The sequence below is a fragment of the Salvia miltiorrhiza genome, chromosome 1 (genome assembly GCF_028751815.1).
Source record: "Salvia miltiorrhiza cultivar Shanhuang (shh) chromosome 1, IMPLAD_Smil_shh, whole genome shotgun sequence".
Classification (NCBI taxonomy): domain Eukaryota; kingdom Viridiplantae; phylum Streptophyta; class Magnoliopsida; order Lamiales; family Lamiaceae; genus Salvia; species Salvia miltiorrhiza.
In genome coordinates this window covers 69,806,448-69,813,592 of record NC_080387.1, presented here as the reverse complement: position 1 = coordinate 69,813,592, position 7,145 = coordinate 69,806,448, and the positions used below count along the sequence as shown (strand labels likewise).

Below are 7,145 nucleotides of genomic sequence, written 5' to 3'. Positions count from 1 at the left end.
AAGCACGTTCTGCTTCCGACACAAACGAACCGGTATAATTTTCCTCTCTCCTTCAATTCTATTCGAATTGTAGCATTTTTGCCTCTTTGAATTCTGCATCTATTGATGAAAATATTCGCTCGTTATGAACTGTTGTTTTCTAGTATCAGATTGGGTAATTATGAAACTCAATTGATTCAGCATCACAGTCAAAGAGAAAGAAAGATAACTGGATTCTGTAAATTTATATATTTCGAATTAATTTCACACAATACGTAATTGCTCAGACGAGTTAATGATAGAGCAGTGAATTTATCTTCATGAGCTTTTCATAGTCAATAAAGTTCAAGTTTCAAGACATTATTTTGGAATCGGGATGGATTTTCAACAAACAAAATTTGTTTGTTTTAGTTTGGTTTTATTTCTTGAGCTACCTAATAATGGTGAGCTTTGGGGATTTAATCAACTAGTTCTAGTTGCATTGAAGCATCTTATGCTTTGCACTGATTAGGAGATTTGTAGAAGGTCATAACCTGACTTATTATTGGAAAAAAAAATTGTAACACCCCGTACTTTTCCTATGATGTGAGATAGTGTCTTAACACTAATGAGAGAACTGAGATGTCGAGATGCGAGATTACTTTTTTTTTTATGATTAGATAAGACAGATTGTCTTTTAAATAGAGATACGAGTGACTAAACCGAGAATAGAGTTAGAATGATGAGATTCGAGAAATGAGCTGAGAAAGAGATGCTGATTGAATTGAGTTGAGATTTTATTTTATTTCCGACTACCGGGAATAGATTTAACAGATACTGAGTTATCAGAGTTTGACTGACCTATTAAAGAGAATAGGTATAATGAGTCTGACTTAGAGTCAAGAAAGAAAGAGCGAGAACCCTGATGGAAAGAGTCGGTTTGAGAGATGTCTAGTTTGTTTGTTTGCCGACTGCTTTGATGTGACATTATGTGAAATTACGTGACTAATCGATTATGTGATTCTCGTGATGTGTGTCACTGTGACCGGGTTATTATGATTTTTTATTCGAGACCTTAGCATTTGGAATTTTGATTGAGTTTCCAAAGCAAGTATGGGTTATTTTTATCGAGAAATCGAATGACGCCGGTTTATGAAAATTTTTCCGGGCATAATATTTTTAAAATTATTTTCCTACGAAGAGGAATATTATGATTGAGTGAGTGCACTAATAATAGTGCTATGATCATTATTTTGGTCACATGAATAATTATACTATGGTATTTTATTAATGAGTGACTTTACCATAGTTTTGTGATTTTTATTTAATCACCCTTCACACTTTATTTAATTTTCCCATACTATATGTTATATGCTTAAATGACTAAGTATGGAATTAAGAGAGTAGAGATTGAGAGTATAGAGGATGAGAGAGTGGAGATGAGAGTGTAGAGATTAGAGAGAGATTAGAGAGAGAGAGAGAAAAGATTAGAGAGAGAAGAGGAAAGATTAGAGAGAGAAGATCATTAATTACCATATATTGCATAAGATATGCAAGATCAAAATAAATCTAGCAAAATCCAAACCTCTCTCTCCCTCACTAAATTTTCGGCCATCACCCCTCTCTCCCTCACTAAAAATTTCACCCAACACATACATACACTCATCATCTTCTTCACCTCACATATCCACCATTTTCCTCCATTAGAGCAACCTTCGAAGCTTACAAAAAAAATACTACTAAACACCTCACATCACTCTAAAACTTTCCCTAAACACTATCTACCTTCAATTGATCAAGAAAATCCTTGAAGAAGAAGCTCCAAAGTAGAGTGAGAAAGTGAGAAAATTTTGGTAAGAACTTGGGTAAGTAATCATGTCTTTCTTAAAATCTTGTTTGAAAGATGATTGTGTAAGTGTATTCTTGAAGGATGAGCAAGAAAATCACCCCTCCTTTTCTTTTCCAAATTTTCGAAAAAATAGGGTCTCCACCCTTTCAAAATTTTTCCTTTTCTTTTCTTGTTTGGAGGTGAAAAATGAGAGTTATGTGATGTATATGGATGTTTGATATATGTTGTGAAATATGTGTCTTGAGATGTGAAATTTTTGATGGAAGTTAGTTTACCCTAAAAATGGTAACTTTTGAGTTAATGAGTTAAATGATGAATTGATGATATAAATGAGTCTATGAGGTGTAAATGATAATGATTGATGGATTAATTTAAGTATATGATGTCAATTGGAGTTTTTGATGTGAGTTAGTTTGTTAAAATTTAGGGTTATGTGTATATATGCCCTTATTTGTCAATTGATGGTTTTGATGTGAGAATAATTGGTTAAAAATGAAGGATCTTGGAGTAGATTAAAGATTGGTTTGTGTTTGTAAAAATTTCAAAGAGTTAGTTAGTAAAAATTAGGACTTTTTAGTCTATGTGATGTTTAAGTGTTTTTGCTTGGAATATATGTTTTTAAGCATGTTTGTAGTGTCTTTGTATTTTTGATTAAGTCTTTGGTAGGCTAAATAAAATTTTGGCTAAGTTTAGTTGGTATGATTTTTGAGTTTTTATATGATGTGATTTTGATGCTTGATAAAATGAGGTTTATTTGCTCTATGATCATTATGAGAAATTTTATCCATGTTTTGCTAAGAGTTTTATGTTGATACATGGATTTTCATAAAAATGTAATAAATATAGTTTTTATGATAAAAAGAGAGTAAATATGAGAATAATGAGATATATGATGAAAATGATCATATTTGAGTATTTGAGAATTTTCGAGCATGAAATTGAGAAGGAATTTGTTAGATATGTTCGTTGATGTGTTTTCTATGAGATTTGAGTGGATGACGAAAGAAAAGAGTCGAGATTGAGTATTACGAGTATTTTGATGTTTTTGATGTATTTGAATGTTTTTAAGTGCTTTAAGTGCTTAAAATGAGTTTTGATGTTTTTGCTTTGTTTAATTGTTGAGTTGAGCATGTTTACTTGTGTGTATGTTTCGGAGTCGTTTTTCACGACCCACTGACCTACTGTTTTCGAGGGGTTCTTGATACCCAAATGCCCTGAAACTTTTATGGTAGGTATATTTGAGAGTCTTGAGCACACCGGTAAAATTTCAAGTCATTTGGACTTCGTTTGCTATTTTTATAAAATGTAAAACTAAGACTGCTACATTCTGCCGAATTGTTCGGTGAGTAGCCAATAGAGTCATCGTTTCCAGTAGCTTTCCTTAGCATTCTGGAACCCAAATTTTTATGGTTGAGACCTTAGTGTCTTAGCTAAGTACCCACAAAATTTCAGACCGTTTTGACAACGTTTACTATTTTTCAAAAATCAAACTTTTCGGTTGCTAAAAACTGCCGAATATGGTAGACTGTAGTAAAACAGTCATATCTCCTAAAATACTTGGAGTTTTTGATCCTACTTTTTTTTAAATGAAACTGGACTCGAAGAGGTTTCTTTTGGTATGAGTTACGACCCCAGGAGAGGTCTGTACAGAGTCTGGTGAGGTTTTAAAGTTGAGTCAGTGCAGTGTAAAGCTTGTTTTTGACTTGTCTATGTGTGTTTTTAATATGCCTAAGTGTTTATACTTGTTTATGTGCTTGTTTGCTATAAGTTTGAGTCGAGTTGAGAGTTAAGTCGAGTATTGGATGTGTGAATCCTTAGAAGCCGAGTATACCTAGGGATTGAGTTTTAACGGGTAAATAGATGTTGAGTGAGAAGTTAGAGTAAAGAAGAGATTGGATTTAGAATTTGAGTTTCTGACTAAGGTTTGTTTTATCACATGAACTTTCGATGACGATGACGATGTGATGATGACATATGAAGGCCCGAGCGAGACGAAGCAGTAAGTTGCCTGATTTCTTTCCAGATTAAGCGAAGGACTTCAGGTGGGCAATATTTTGAGTATACAAATATTATCCGAGCTTTCTAAAATGATTTAATGATATAATGATGTTATGAGATTAACAAATGTTTTGAGATAAATGATATTTGAGAACTGTTTGACTTGCCAATTTTTGATGTTGAGCTTGTGTGTTACCCTCTACTGATGAGACGAGTTCGGTCCTGCCACAAGCGGGATTTTGTGCACAGAGGTGACTGTGAGCCGTCTTCGGGTCGGCCGGTCACGGTACTTGAGAGGGAGGCCTACTTCTCAGTACCTTTGATGATGATGAGTTGTAGATGTGGTACATGCATGTTGAGATCTTTGACAGCTGTCATTCATTCGTTTACTTATGATGTCATAATTATGAAAACTGCATGCACAGATTCTTTTAATGCTAATTTATTTCTGTGTGTTGCTGAGATGTGGCAAGTTTCAAACCTATAGCTCTAAGAGCATCTTTCTTGTTTTTCGGCTTTTGCCCACTGAGTATTATGTACTCACGCCCTGCATATATTTCTAAATGTGCAGGCTAAGCTGGGAGTGAGATTGGACTGGTGCTGATGGGGGAGAGTTTCAAATGATGTAAATTAAATTACTATTTTGCCTCGATGATAATAGAGTCTTGATGTTTGAATTACTTAGTTTCTTTTGAGATCAAGCAATACACTCACGGTTATGTGTCTTCATACATATAATCGGTTCGCCTTTTGCTGCGATACTCTGCAAATTATGCTTCCTTATGAAAAATGAACTATACGCGTTTTGTTTTTGTTCGTGAAATTCCTAATAATTAAAAAGTTATGACAATGTTGACGATTTTACCCTTGGGCTAATTTTATAAGATTTTCCTTAGCATGTTTTGACGTGAGCTTCCGCATGACGTTCACCTAGTTCTTCTTATCTTTCATTCTTTAAAAATAGTCGTATCGATACTCGTACCCCACTATTACTAGTGTCGGGTCTGCGGGCTGCGACAGGGTGGTATCAGAGCAGGTCATCTGCTCTGAGTCTATTGCTTGACTGAGTTGAACCTTTGATTACTGGTATCTTTTTAACTTGAGTACTAGTCTAATTTGAATTCTTAGGCTAGTTTGAGAGAGTCTTGATTGCTTCTACTCTTTTAAAATTGAGTATTAGTCTAATTTGGATTCTTAGACTAATTTGAGAAAGTTAGTTTGAAACGAAACCCCAGCACCCCATCTCCTCCGGCTTAAACGAGGTAAGAAGTTGATGTTGTTTCTTGTCGCTTTCTTGATTGAAAGTTGAGTTGTTTCACTAATGAGTTATGAATTGTTTTGATGACGGAATTGTTTGAGAGGATGGAATCTGATATGAGGCAGTTGATGTGGAATATGAGGAGAAATGTTGAGGCTAGTATAGCTGATGCCCCACCATATCAAACGAGGACGAGTATGTTGTTGATTGAGATGTACCAAGTAAGTTTCGTATCCATTTTCTAATGAACGTGATATTTTACAGGATGCAGAGTCAAGAGGAGGCATCGATACAGAGACGATACAGCGAGGCGATGCGCCGATGGTTCAGGACTACTGGACTGCGTGAGGGCGATACTCTTGGGGAGTTTCTAGCGTACTATCACCGACGATGGTTGGAGGCTAGTGCCCATGGGATAGACGAGGCTGAGGCTATTACTCACCTGATTCCACAGCTGCCACTCGGATGGCAAGACTGGGCGGCTTCGCTGGTGCCGCAGTATATCAGGAGGACTGAGTTTGGGCGGTTAGTGAGCGCAGATTTCCGTGGTTTCATCGCGACGTTGAGCCACCGCTATTTTGCTTTTGACGAGCCACCTCCACCGCCGTATGGACAGTTAGAGGGACCAGCCCAGGGAAGGGAGCTACTTGTTGTGCCCCCACTTCCCGATGAGCCATTTCCGATTGTACCTCCACCTCCGGTTGATCAGATGCCAGTTCTATCTGAGCCTGTTGTTTCCGAGCCGACTATCTTTGAGACATATTCTCCAGTGGTAGAGCATGACCCGTTTGCGTTTCTATCACTCACTCCTTTTCCCAGTGCCGAGTTACCGCCTTGGGATTGGACACCGGCGACGGCATCTTCGCCACTTCTACCTGTTGAGTCGGCACAGCCGATTGTTTCCACCGAGCCTGAGATGCAGTATGTCCCCTTCGATCCATATCCGAGGGTTGCCCCGCTACCTGAGCCTGGCACTTTAGCCTTTCAGACATACATGCATTCGATTTTATACCCACCGTCCCGAGACGCCCAGGAGGGAAGTTCTCGGCCCATACTTCTTGACAGTGATGAGGAGGACCCGGATGAGGAAACTCCAGAGATGACGGTCGGATACGGACGGACTCAGCCGTTGCAGCGTCACACTACAGCCGATGGAGCCGAGACATGGGTACCTGTACCCGAGGTGCCGGTTTTTGGACCGATGATGGACACTGACGTTGAGGACGAGCCGAGTGATGACAGCGTCTATCGACTGATTGACGAGTACGGGAGTCAGGAGGCAGAGCAGGACGAGGAGACGGAGCCAAGCGAGGACATGGATTATGACGAGGTGACGAGCAGGATTGCAGGAGATGACGACTGGTGATTGTGTTTTAGTAGACGCGCTTATATGTATAGATGCATAGTTTATATATATATATATATATATGTAGAGAGGCATAGTATAGTGTGTATATGTAGATAGCATATATCTATAGGTGCTTAGTACCTATGATGCTTGTATAGCTAGAGCATCATTTTAGTAATAGGACCGTTGTATATAGGATCCTACTTTTGTAAAAGACCTCGAGAGAGAGGGAATTTTCCCTATATATATATATATACTGAGATGTTGATGATTAGTGAGTTTCACTTTCCTTATCAGAGCTTTGAGAGTGATGATGATGTTGATGCATAGTGATAAACGAGAAATAGAGGTTGACGAGAATAATGATCGATGATAGACGAAGAATTGAGTAGACGAGAATTTTGAGAGTTTTAAGTTTTTCAAACGAGATATAGAAGCGAAGTGAGAAAAACAGAAATCGTTTGTTTGTTTTTTTTTTATGATGAACGGCTAGTTTCGAAGCCGATAGTTATATGTTTCTTTTCCTGTTTAGTATGCCTCCGAGAAGAAGGGGGAACAGAAGGAACATAGATCGAGAAGAAGAGGAGGAAGAGGAGCAGAGAGATCCCACGCCACCACCTCCCCCACAACAAGAAAGGAGGGTAGAGGAACTTTTTCTGCGACAAAATCCACCAACATTCAATGGATCAGGAGATCCCGCTGAAACCGAGGAGTGGATTCGAAGTATGGAGAGA

General features: G+C 38.0%; 1 long non-coding RNA gene across 2 annotated transcripts; it reads left to right on the top strand.

Moving 5' to 3' along the window:
* Window positions 1-552: 552 nt before the first annotated feature.
* Window positions 553-4,617, top strand: LOC131005559 (uncharacterized). 2 transcript variants are annotated; one of them, XR_009095288.1, is made up of 3 exons: window positions 553-1,823; window positions 3,788-3,849; window positions 4,377-4,617. It is a non-coding gene; the product is annotated as an uncharacterized LOC131005559 (long non-coding RNA). The 2 variants fall into 2 exon arrangements; XR_009095287.1 differs by lacking the exon at window positions 553-1,823 and having other exon boundaries at window positions 2,904-3,849.
* The last annotated feature ends 2,528 nt before the right edge of the window (window positions 4,618-7,145 follow it).